The sequence below is a fragment of the Poecile atricapillus genome, chromosome 26, assembly GCF_030490865.1.
Source record: "Poecile atricapillus isolate bPoeAtr1 chromosome 26, bPoeAtr1.hap1, whole genome shotgun sequence".
Lineage (NCBI taxonomy): Eukaryota > Metazoa > Chordata > Aves > Passeriformes > Paridae > Poecile > Poecile atricapillus.
Genome location: NC_081274.1, coordinates 3,319,905 through 3,333,229, shown reverse-complemented (window position 1 = coordinate 3,333,229; position 13,325 = coordinate 3,319,905). Strand labels below are relative to the sequence as shown.

The window sequence follows — 13,325 nt, the reverse complement described above, 5'->3', positions numbered from 1 at the left end:
TTGCAGCCACTGTGATGCTGATCCAAGAAGCCAGGAAACTCACGATGGGTAGACACACAGATGTCTATGTGCCACACATGGTGACCACTGTTTTAGAACAAAAGGGGGGCCATTGGCTATCTCCAAGCAGGATGATGAAATTCCAGGTAATCCTAACCGAGCAGGATGATGTCACATTAAAGACAGCTAACCTTTTGAATCCAGCTTTGTTCCTTACCAGCAAACACATCTGCCCAACGAGCAGAACTGGTTGCTTTAACCAGGGCATTAGAGATGAGTGAAGGGAACAAAGTAAATATCTGGACTGATTCAAAACATGCTTTTGGAGTGGTGCATGTACACAGGGCACTGTGGAAAGAAAGAGGACTGCTGTCTTCTCAAGGTACACACATTAAACATCAAGATGCAGTCCTGCAATTAATAAAAGCAGTACAAAAGCCTGAGCAAGTAGCAATCATGCACTGCAAAGCTCACCAATCAGGAAACTCCAAAATTCATGAGGGAAATTGGAAAGCAGACTGGACAGCCCGACAAGCTGCTCGAGAAGTACAAACTGCAATGGCATTGATACCTTTAAAAACTAATGTATCTCAATTCAATTTACCCCCAGAACCAAAATGTTCAATAAAAGATGTGAAATTGGGACGCTCACTGAATGCACAGAAGAATTCAGAAGGGTGGTATGTGACTACACAGGGACAAGTAGTGGTACCCCCCTCGATAATGACAGAAGTTCTACAAATTAAACATAACAAATGTCATTGGAGTGCAGAGGCACTGGTGAAATTGTTAAAACAAAGTTTAATTTCAGTACAGATGTCAACAATGGCAAAATCAGTAATGTTAAAATGTGAAATTTGCTTAAAGAACAATCCAGTGGCTAGACAACAGGCACAATTAGGGAAAATTTGGGTAGGAGTAGAACCAGGAGATTATTGGCAAGTAGATTTTGTAGAATTACCAAGAACACGAGGATTCAAATATCTATTGGTAGGGGTTGACACATTTTCACAATGGCCAGAAGCTCTACCCTGTTGCACAAATCAAGCAAAGGAGACAGTCAAGTCAAGTGGTTACTGCAAGAAATCACTCCAAGATTTGGGGTGCCTCTAGGAATATCATCAGATAGGGACCCACATTTCACAGCCACAGTAGTGAGGGAGGTGAGTAGGTTACTGGGAATAGCTTGGCATCTCCATACACCATGGAGACCCCGATCCAGTGGACAGGTAGAGAGGATGAATCAGACATTGAAGAGGCAAATCAGCAAAATATGCCAAGAGGCTAAATTGCAGTAGCCACAAGCTTTACCAATAGCACTGCTGAGGACTCGGATAAAGCCTAGAAGCGGGATGTCAGTCAGTCCTTATGAGATATTGGATGGGAAACCATATGAATCCCCTGAACCTAATCCAAATGTACATGTTACAGGGAAGCAAGAGGTGTAGAATTATGTTCTGCCTCTTGGAAAAGCTCGAGCTCGACTTCGGAGCACCCTTGTGTGGAACAGGCCGCTGACTCTTGAGAATCCAGTTCATGACATCCCCCCGGGAGATGAAGTGTACGTTAAAAGCTGGAACGAAGAACCATTAAAAGAAAGGTGGAATGGACCCTATCAGGTACTGTTAACTACCTTGACAGCAGTCAAAGGAGCTGGACTGGATCCCTGCATACATTACACCAGGGTGAAGAAGGTTTCCCCTGCACTGTGGACTGCACAAACTGTGGGGCCAACAAAGCTGCAGATAAAGCGGGTTTGATTGTTTCAAATGTCTAGGTTGCTGGTGACTGCAATGGTGATTATTTTATGGCCTTCACTGCCATCAGTTGGAATCACTGTTACCTTGGGATGTGAAATGCAAAAGGATCAGCTGACAACTCTTCATTTTAGAATGAAGAGGGATGTGGGGGTGCAGCCAGAAACACAAGTGATAAAAGTCTCTAATACTATTCAGGCAGAAAATGGGATGATTGCATTAATTCAAGATTTTGCCAACATGCAAAACACCAGCAAAATAACTGCCTGTCTGCCAATACCAAAGGCAGCAGGAGACCCAATAAATTAAAGAATTATAACATCAAAATTTCCCGAAATACGAAAGAATAAAAATGAAAATGTGAGCTGTGTATTGCAAATAGATTACAAGTACCCAAATAAGACAGTGTTTGAAAATGCTGTGAAGCCAAAGTATTCATCTGTATGGGATTGTCATGAAAATGGAGGAAAGTATGAACCAAAACTAGCCTGGGATGGGGGATTAGGGAATTATGGATGGTGTTATGAGAAGATAGCAAAGGTCATTAAAGAAAAGATTCCAGTATCGAAGTGGAAGTGTGAAGGACAGGAAGGAAAAGATCGGGCTGAAGCTTGGGACAGTGCATGGTCAATGAGTGTGCTTCAGAAATTCCAATCTATGGCAGATAGCCCTTGGTGCATTAAGTGGGAAGGCTCTGAAAATGAAACAGATCCCGGGGTATGTAACACTGCAACCAGTAGTAGAATGGAGGCAGACAAAGTGAATTGGTGGGTATGGAACAAAACTTAGGACTGTACTTCTGATGATGAAGAAATAAAACAAATGCCACCACTAGTGGTAGCTCTGCAAATTGGATGTGCCTGCAGAAGAATCAAACATAAACAAGGGGAAATAAATGACAAGATAGGACAAGTGATCCAAAAGGTAATATGGAGCACAAGTACAATTCAGAGTCCAGGCCAATTTGGATGGGCAGCAAGCGATGGCACCTGGACAACACATTTGCCTGGAGGTGAAAAAGTAAAAGAGATTACTTTAAGCCTCCCCACCTTATGCCCAATTTGGAAAAGGTCCCCATTCAAGGGAGAACATGAACTTCTGCAAATAAGGATGAGACGAGAAGTTCAGGAAAACAAAGCTGAAGATGAAGAAAGATGGCAGGAAACCTCCAGTAGTGTAAAATTTGAGTGGGCTCCGGAATCCTTGTTTGGTCCAATAGCAAATTATAACAATAGAAAGATGTTGTACAAACTTACAGGCCAGGTAGAAAGATTGGCAAGAGTTACCTAAGAGGGATTTAGAGAGCTAAATGTACAATTACAAGCCACAACTAAAATGACCCTGCAAAACAGATTGGCTTTAGATATGTTATTGTTGAAAGAACACGGAGTATGCGCGTACCTAAAAGGACAAATTGATCACTGCTGCATCCACATCCCAAATGGAACTGCAGATGTAGAACACGACATTACTCAATTAAAACAAATAGAACATGAACCACAGAAAGAGAGGGAAGATCTGACCACAAGTTGATTAGATAAAATTTTGAAGGGTTAGGATTGAATGTGAGCTCCTGGATCAAATCTATTCTTGAGAGTCTGATAATCCTACTAACTGTGTTCTTAGCAATCTGGTTAATCTATGCAGTTCTGAAAGGAGACAGAAAGAAAAGAGTATCCTGGAACCAGAAGATAATAAAGGCACTGACACGGGACAGAGATCCACATCCGCATTTGTCATCTCCAAGTCCTCCAGAGTGTAACAACGCTTACGACAACTGTGGATTCAAAGATGAACATCAAGTATAAACTCAGAAAAAGGACTGCATAGAGTGAAAGCATTACACTTATTATAGTAAAGTGAAATATTTTCAAAGGGCGGAAATACATTACTATGGGGTTAAATGTTTCTGAAAATTTTCTTAAAATCATGTAGAGGTAGGCCACAAGAATGCTTGGTATTACGGATGGTCTAGCAAGCTGAAATGTTTACGGTGATGGCAACTGGTACTTGGGGTCTCCAAGATACCCACCCAGAGATAAGATTCGGACATGTTCGAGCAAGGATGAGCTAACTCTCATGAAGCAATACAGATAAAGTTAATGGAGCAATATTAATGAAGCAATATTGATAAGGTTGTTACAGTGATTACTGCTACAGCTGAAATTGTAGAAATATGTGCATTTTGGACAAAGACAACGGAACTAGATTTGGGTTGCTGATACCTCTAGTTTCCCCACGCTTCAATAAAACACCTGCATACAGTCAATATACAATTATGTGTTTTCCTGAATGCTAACAAAGAGAGATCAAAAACTTCCAAAACACCAAAAATCTGATATCCCCCCAAAATAGAAAGATTCTGCCCCCACAAAAAAACAAAACACCAACATTCAGCCCAATAAAGCTCAGAAACTCCAAGATTCAGCCCCGTGAAAATCGTGCATCTCCCTGCCCGGGCACTCGCTGCATGCGGGGGTGAGGGGGGCAATGAGGCCGGGCCGGAGCAGGGGGTGCCTGAGAGAGGCCCCGAGCCCGGGGGAAGCCCCTGCAGAGCCATGGAAGTGGCTCCTGGCCGGACTCGGGGATCCCCCTGGCGATCCCCGCTGGAGCAGCCTGGTCCTGAGGGACTCTGGCCCCTGGCAGGGACCCCAGGCTGCAGCAGGACAAGGATTCCTGTCCCTCAGGGGGAGGCACTGACATGACCTGACTGTGACCCCCATCCCTGTGCCTCTGGGCGGGGAGGGGGACGGAGAGGGGCACAAAGTTAAGCCCGGGAAGGAGGAACAGCTGGGGGGAAGATGGATTTCCGTAAGAATTACTTTGCTTCTCGTTTTATTGTTCTGACATGTTGGATAATAAATTCAATTTAATTTCCCCAAGTCAGGTGTGCTGTGCCCGTGACCAAGGACTGAACTGTCCCCACCCTCATCCAGACCCCCGAGCCTTTCCTTGTGTGTTCTGCTCCCCTCCCGGGACAGGAAGGAGAGTCACAGAGTTTTGGCCTCTTTCCGGCATAGCCCTGCTCCATCCCGGACTCACCCCCAGCTCGCAGCGCCCTCAGCTCCCGGGCACCCCGAGCTCCCGGCGCTTCAGCGCAGCGGCGCTTCCTTGGCCTCCTGCCCGGGCCGGGCCCAGCGCCGGGGCCGCTCCTCAGCCCAGGCTAACGAGAAATGGCGGAGCTCAGCCCAAGGCAGGCGAGTCCGTGCCGTGTGCAGAGCCCGCCGCTGGCTGCGATTGGCTGCTTCTGCCGTCACTCGTGGCTCTGGCGCGCGCTGATTGGGCAGAGCGGGGACAAGCCCGGCCCCGCTGGCGCCCCCAGGGCGGCCGTGGGGCAGGAGAGCCGCCATTGCCGGAGCGTCTGTGCGGGCCCGGCAGCGGCGGCAGCAGCGGCCGGAGCCCGGTGAGGCGGCGGCGGAGCTCGGAGGCGGCCCCGGCCATCGCAGGTGGGAGCCGCGCTCGGTTCTGCGGGGGCTCGGGGCTCGCTGCGGGCCCGGGAGGTTGTGTAATAAGTGGAATTGATTCGTGCTGACTAAATTTTAACTATTTGGAAAATTACTATTAGAAGCAACCAAAAGAATCAGTGTTACAAGGCAGATGTACCCCTTTATAGATGTTATATGTTAAAATTGAGGTACAGGATGTAGTTTAGAAGATAAGTGATGTCTCATGACCAAAACGGCCTTGAGATGGACAAAATTAGAACGGCTTTAAGCATTGGGCCTAAAAATCAGTAAATATCAGACTAATTAGTAGAGTAACAGAACACAACCCTTAGTACGCACACGCAAACCTGTAAGGTTATCCAAAGGACAATGAGGAAGAGGAGAAGCCTTCGCCAAAAGATCCCCAAAAGAAGACTGAAGACCCCCTAACAACACGTGAAGCATGCACCGTGAAGAAAAATGACGTAAAGTCAGAAAAATCGGAAATATGTGGAAACATACGGGAAACACTAATGAATATGTATAAGCATACAGTATATAAATTTAGCTTGAAGTGCTTTGTTCTGTACGTGAGGTGGAGTGAGAAGTCCCCCCCGTACCCCAAATGGTTTTGCTTATGCCTTAGCCATTTGTAACCACTGGCCAATTATATTCACACACACACACATATATATATATATCAGAATATATCTAGTAAATTGTATCTTTATTACTAAATTGTATTTTTTTATTATTTTGTATCCAATTTATTAAACTATATTATCAATTAATTAGATTGTTTGGAAATTTGAAAGTCATTTATAACAATTTGGTGCCAAAACCCATGAATTCCGATCTAGGGGGAGAACGGCTAATGATGGGAAGGAGCTCCCCACCAATTTTTCAAGGTGGTGCCAAGGTTAGATCGTGCTCCCTTGGAAATAGAAGTTCCACTTAGGATAAAGCGTAAGCAGAAGAAGCTGGCTGTAGGAAGCGTGCAGAAGAGCTCCCGTAGAGTGGCGGCCAGAGATAAAGGTGCCTGTAAAACGTCTTGTGCACAAGAAGCGCTGGGCAAACGGAGTGTGTGAGTCCCACGGGGCTGGGCAGGGGGGAGCTGTGTGCCTGTGTGTGTGTGTGCAGTGGCTGAGACGGGGCTGGGCAGCCCGGAGCCACAAAGGGAGTGCAGACCTCCGGCCGTACCGCGTTTTCGGCTCTCCGCGAGGAGACCGGCCGGGAAAGGAGGGAAGGGAAAGAGAAGAACGAGTGAAAATCCCCGGCAGGGACGGGAGGGAGAGTCCCAATCTTAAAACCCACGGGAAAGTCCTCGGGGAGAAGGGAGCGATCTGATCGCTGAGTGAAGTGACTCAGGAGGAGAGTGATCGAGTCAGGTTCAACTTCCTTTAAAAAGAGAAAATAGTTGGGAACTTTAGTACGTAGCTAAGAGGGATTGGGAAGAGAAGTAGCCAGAAATGAGCAGTCAAAGAGGGGTAAAAGAAATTGAGAAAGAGAGGAAATTAGACAGGAAGCGAGTAGTTGGCAAAAGACGGGATAGAGCAACAGAGTAATATTGAGGGAGGGGGGAAGTTGAAGCACGGAGTGAGTGAGGGGGATCAAGATTCTCCTGGTACCGGAGATTTCTTGCTTGGTTGCTGCCAGAGATGGGTTCAAGGGACAGTAAGTCCTTGAACCCAGGGGCTGGGAATTATAAGGGGAATTCGCAAGAGCCCGGAATATCTGAGAACCGTGAGGGGGTTTCTCAGGAGGGGAGCATTCCTCAGGACAGTCCACTGAGGATGATGTTATGATTTGGGAATACATGGGAATCCCGGAGAGGAAAAACAAGCAGAAAATGATTAATTATTGTATGTTTAAATAGACAAAGAAAATGATCCGAAAATATAATTTGAATTGGCCAAAGTTTGGATCGTTTAAAACTGGATTTGTTAAGCTTTAAATCAGTATGTAAATTCAAAAGAACCTTTTAATCAAGAGAGCGACTATGCTACCCTGCAGCTTCCCCGGGGTGGGGGGAAAGATAAATTTATTACTAAAACACAAGAAAGCGAGAGTTATCTATTGTTGCTATATTTTATATATTAGTAAAGGCCTGTATGCACAAACCAGCCTTTGAAATAAGTCGTGATATTAAGGGCTAAAGTCCTTGAAACCTTCATGCAGAAGAGAGAGTAAAGCAAAACAATATCCCTGTGTGTAAGAGAAAAAATGTAAACTGTGTGTGTTAGCCAATAGTAGCTTGTTCTGCCTGCAGACCCTGTAGAACCCTATAAAAGTGTGCTAAAGATAGAAATAAACTGGCATTCACAATTACTTCTGTGAAGACTGGTGAACAGCTTGGGGGTCTTTCAATAATCTGTTGTATCCTTTACAAACTAATAAGTAGCAGAAAAAAAAAAAAAAAAAAAAAAAAGAGGTAAAACTGTTCCTTCATCTAAAGATATTTTGCTGGAAATAGAAACAGCAGCATTACCTAAATCCCATTTAACTGAAAAGTGTGCAGTGCTGGCTGTGCCAAGTGAACTCTAACATATAACACAACTGACCATTTGTTACAACCTGGCATTAATTTGGTTTGGTTTATTATATTTAGACACTCAAAAGACAAATTCTGCCTTGCTTAGAGTCTGTGAAGCACAAACACATTTTATGAATATATAGTATCTAAATGGTGTGTTACAGTTGTGTTATGTGCATTATAAGTGTTAAAAACATGTAGCACAGGATTTTTCACAGAACCTTAAATTTCCGTATTTTTTAAATATGTTTGTTTTTCAATATTTTGTATAGTCAATATAAATGGTTTTGACTAAATGTTTTATTTATTTAACAGCAAAAATTTTTCTAGAAGAAGCCCCTGTTAATTAAAGCTTTATTAATAAATTGCTAACTGAAGTTGTGGAAAAAGTAACTTTTATTGTAGTTGGCACATCTCTGGAGCTTTAGTAGTTTAAATTAAAAGAAAAAAAATATAACTGACTAAGAGAGAGAGAGATAAGACAGTGCTGTGAAATCTGTGCCATCCTTGAAACAAGCAGAGTTGAAGTGGCTCATAGGAACCTTATGAGGCCAAGGGTAGCAGTGAGACCAAACGTGTCAGTGACCAGACCCCAGGGTATAAACTTTGCTACCAAGAAGAGCGGCACCTCGGCCCTTGGCTGCAGCCCAAGGGGCCTTGAGGAAGGTAGAGAGTGAAAACTCCTGAGGATTATTTTCACTGTGTTCATTAAGATACCCTTGGCAACTGGCCAAAACCATAAAGCAGGATGGGACAGAATCCAAAAAAAAAGAAAGAAACAAGCAATATTAAAACAAGCAAACAATGAGCAAACAAACTATGCAAAAACAAAATCAAAATAATTCTGATCCATGTGACAAATGCAAACAAATATGACAAATGCAAAAACAAGATAAAATCTGTGTTTGTGGCACATCCATATGTTAATGCTGCCTGTTACAATCACTGTAATTTTATAAAAGTATAAAAAAATCTCAGGGAAAGAATTAGACAAAATGAATAAGTAGTGTGAACAGTTGAAACAGCAGTATAGCAACTGAGACTGGCCAACTTTAACTAAAATAATTCTGTAGGTTTAATGCAAGAAGTAGTTATAGAATTAACATTATTTAAATATTAAATTTGTGAAAGACTTAAAATAGCTCAAAAAATAGCTGTGGGAAAGTGGGAGTCTAGCTCCAGACCAATTTTTAAAATGAAATCTTACTCAAACTTCCAAGACATTAAAATAACCTGGAAGATAAATTTTGAATCATCAAATAATTTAAACTGTTTGTATCAGATAACAATACTAACACCTGGCCACCAAAAACTCCTGCTGGATATTAGAGAATGACAAAAAGAAACTAATTGTAGGATAACCATGTTGATTTGTGCTGGTATAAAAGTTCTGGAGCCAACCCTTACCAGTCCATAAGTGACCTAAAATTCTATTGGGAACAACCAGGTACAACAAGTAACAAATGGAAAGCCCCTGATAGAATATATTAAATTTGTGAGTAAAGAGCATAGAGTGAATTACCTCAAAGGTGGAGAAGAACCTGTATCTTAAGAGTTACATGACCCTCCTTCTTCGAGGTCCAGGAGCAATATGTTAAGAACACCACTTTATGAAACATTAAAAAACAATAAAAGAGACTTGAACCTTGACCTTCCAAAAGCAAGAAGAAACCAGAAATGAAGACAAATGGCCTGCAGAGAGATGACCCAGCCACTTGAGCTGCAGATGGATCTTAGAGATACAGAACCCAAATCTATCTATTGAATCAGTTCATAAAGCTGCAGACAGTAGTTAAAGTTGTTTCAAACCACACCTCTACTGCCCTAAAGCTGCTGGCCAAGCAACATTCACAAATGTGAGCATTTGTTTATGGAAACAGAATTGCCCTGGACTATTTGTTAGCTGAAGAAGGGGGAGTTTGTAGAAAGTTTAACAAATCTGAGTGTTGTATAAAGATAAATGATTACAGAAAAGCCATCACAAAAATTGCTAAAGATATTAAAAATGTAGCACATGTACCAGATCAAAAATAGAATTTTATTTTGAAGACTGATTAGTGAGATAACCTTTTTAAAAGAACTTAGTGGAAAAAGTTAAAATTTATGGTATAGTGTTTTATATTAAGATTATTGTTTCTATTTTGTATAATTTCATGCCTTATTAGACTAATCCATTCAGTAATTCAAGGAATACTGAATGAAAAGAAACTATAATAGCTCAAAAAAAAGTTAACTAAATTTGAAAGAGAGTGCAAAAAGCTTGATACAGCATGGAAAAAGTTTAAAAATTAGAAATGAAAATAAAGTAAATGCAAGAAATGAAATTATTGAGAAGATAAAAAAAATAAGATTCAAGTTTATTATTTTTTTAAAAAAAGCATGAATAAATGTAATCAAAAAAGAGAAATGGGGCATTAAAATAAATGGAATTGATTTGTGCTGACTAAATTTTAACTATTTGGAAAGTTATTATTAGAAGCAACCAAAAGAATCAGTGTTATAAGGCAGATGTACCCCTTTGCAGATGTTACATGTTAAAATTGAGGTACAGGATGTAGTTTAGAAGATAAGTGATGTCTCAAGACCAAAACGGCCTTGAGATGGACAAAATTAGAACGACTTTTAGCATTGGGCCTAAAAACCAGTAAATATCAGACTAATTAGTAGAGTAACATAACACAACGCTTAGTACGCACACACAAACCTGTAAGGTTATCCAAAGGACAATGAGGAAGAGGAGAAGCCTTCACCAAAAGACCCCCAAAAGAAGACTGAAGACCCCCTAACAACAAGTGACGCATGTGCCGTGAAGGAAAGTGACGTAAAGTCAGAAAAATTTGACATAGGAGGAAATTTACAGGAAGCATTAATGAATATGTATAAGCATACACTATATCAGTTTAGCCTGAAGTGCTTTGCTCTGTACATGAGGCAGGGTGAGGAACCCGTACCCCGGTTGGTTTTGCTTATGCTTTAATCATACTTAATTACTGGCAAATTATAGATATAAATTGTAATTTTTTCCTAAATGATATTCTTTTACTAAACTGTATTCTTTTACACCAAATTACTATTCCATTTACTAAATTGTATTAATTTTTAATTAAACTGCCATTAACCCAAGGGACCTAGCTGTCAAAATTGTAATTTCATTGATCACAACCGGTGAGGCGGCGGCGGAGCTCGGAGGCGGCCCCAGCCATCGCAGGTGGGAGCCGCGCTCGGTTCTGCGGGGGCTCGGGGCTCGCTGCGGGCCCGGGAGGGGGCGGCAGGGGGCTGTGGCGGGTGGCTTGTGCCGTGGCCGGCCCGTGTTGGCCCTGGGCTGAGGGCGCTGCGGGAGCGGCTGCCCGCGGTCTCCTTGCCGCTGGGGCCTCGGCAGGAGGCGGTGGCGGAGCAGCGCTGGCTCGTCCCGCTTCGTGTCGGGAGGCCGGAGGTGGCTGCGCTGTGCCCGGGACGCTGCGCTGGGGCCGCCTCCGAGCTCCGCCGCCGCCTCACCGGGCTCCGGCCGCTGCTGCCGCCGCTGCCGGGCCCGCACAGACGCTCCGGCAATGGCGGCTCTCCTGCCCCACGGCCGCCCTGGGGGCGCCAGCGGGGCTGGGCTTGTCCCCGCTCTGCCCAATCAGCGCGCGCCAGAGCCACGAGTGACGGCAGAAGCAGCCAATCGCAGCCAGCGGCGGGCTCTGCACACGGCACGGCCTCGCCTGCCTTGGGCTGAGCTCCGCCATTTCTCGTTAGCCTGGGCTGAGGAGCGGCCCCGGCGCTGGGCCCGGCCCGGGCAGGAGGCCAAGGAAGCGCCGCTGCGCTGAAGCGCCGGGAGCTCGGGATGCCCGGGAGCTGAGGGCGCTGCGAGCTGGGGGTGAGTCCGGGATGGAGCAGGGCATGCCGGAAAGAGGCCAAAACTCTGTGACTCTCCTTCCTGCCCTGGGCGGGGAGCAGAACACACAAGGAAAGGCTCGGGGGTCTGGATGAGGGTGGGGACAGTTCAATCCTTGGTCACGGGCACAGCACACCTGACTTGGGGAAATTAATCGAATTTATTGCCAAATGTATCAGAACAAGAAAACGAGAAGTAAGTAATTCCTACGGAAATCCATCTTTCCCCCAGCTGTTCTTCCTTCCCGGGCTTAACTTTGTGCCCCTCTCCGTCCCCCTCCCCGCCCAGAGGCACAGGGATGGGGGTCACAGTCAGGTCATGTCAGTGCCTCCCCCTGAGGGACAGGAATCCTTGTCCTGCTGCAGCCTGGGGTCCCTGCCAGGGGCCAGAGTCCCTCAGGACCAGGCTGCTCCAGCGGGGATCGCCAGGGGGATCCCCGAGTCCGGCCAGGAGCCACTTCCATGGCTCTGCAGGGGCTTCCCCCGGGCTCGGGGCCTCTCTCAGGCACCCCCTGCTCCGGCCCGGCCTCATTGCCCCCCTCACCCCCGCATGCAGCGAGTGCCCGGGCAGGGAGATGCACGATTTTCACGGGGCTGAATCTTGGAGTTTCTGAGCTTTATTGGGCTAAATGTTGGTGTTTTGTTTTTTTGTGGGAGCTGAATCTTTCTATTCTGAGTGGATATCAGAATTTTGGTGTTTTGGAAGTTTTTGATCTGTCTTTGTTAGCGTTCAGGAACACACAGAATCACAGACTGAATATATGCAGGTGCTTTATTGAAGTGTGTGGGAACTAGGGGTATCAGCAACCCAAATCTAGCTCCATTGTCTTTGTCCAAAATGCACATATTTCTACAATGTCAGCTGTAGCAGTAATCACTGTAACAACCTTATCAATATTGCTTCATTAATATTGCTTCATTAACTTTGTCCATATTGCTTCATGAGAGTTAGCTCATCCTTGCACGAACATGTCCAAATCTTATCTCTGGGTGGGTATCTTGGAGACCCCAAGTACCAGTTCCCGTTACCGTAAACATTTCAGCTTGCTAGTCCATTCCTAATACCAAGCATTCTTGTGGCCTACCTCTACATGATTTTAAGAAACATTTTCAGATACATTTAACCCCATAGTAATGTATTTCCCACTTTGAAAATATTTCACTTTACTATAATAAGTGTAATGCTTTCACTCTATACAGTCCTTTTTCTGAGTTTATACTTGATGTTCATCTTCGAATCCACAGTTGTCGTAAGCGTTGTTACACTCTGGCGGACTTGGAGATGACAAATGCGGATGTGGATCTCTGTCCCGTGTCAGTGCCTTTATTATCTTCTGGTTCCAGGATACTCTTTTCTTTCTGTCTCCTTTCAGAACTGCATAGATTAACCAGATTGCTAAGAACACAATTAGTAGGATTATTAAATTCTCAAGAATAGTTTTGATCCATGCGCTCACGTTCCATCCTAACCCTTCAAAAATTTTATCTACCCAACTTGTGGTGAGATCTTCCCTCTCTTTCTGTGCTTCATGTTCTATGGGTTTTAATGGATTAATGTCGTGTTCTACATCTGCAGTTCCATTTGGGATGTGGATGCAGCAGTGATTATTGAGAGACCGCCAGCTCTTCACCGGTCTTCACAGAAGTAATCGTGAATGCCACTTTATTTCTATCTTTAGCACACTTTTATAGGGTTCTACAGGGTCTGCAGGCAGAGCAAGTTACTATTGGCTAACA

The 13,325-nt window shown here is 44.3% G+C and overlaps 1 protein-coding gene and 2 pseudogenes across 1 annotated transcript in view; 2 read left to right on the top strand and 1 right to left on the bottom strand.

Moving 5' to 3' along the window:
- Positions 1-13,325, bottom strand: part of LOC131588505 (zinc finger protein 208-like) — a 911,601-nt pseudogene that overhangs the window by 440,594 nt on the left and 457,682 nt on the right.
- The window catches only part of LOC131588521 (zinc finger protein 850-like), a 497,145-nt pseudogene continuing 488,948 nt past the window's right edge, over positions 5,129-13,325 (top strand).
- LOC131588609 (zinc finger protein 239-like) overlaps positions 11,322-13,325 on the top strand; it is a 204,302-nt gene continuing 202,298 nt past the window's right edge. Inside the window, exon 1 of the mRNA XM_058857559.1 lies at positions 11,322-11,571. The gene's annotated coding sequence lies outside the window, so the exon portion shown is untranslated. The remainder of the gene's footprint in view (positions 11,572-13,325) is intronic.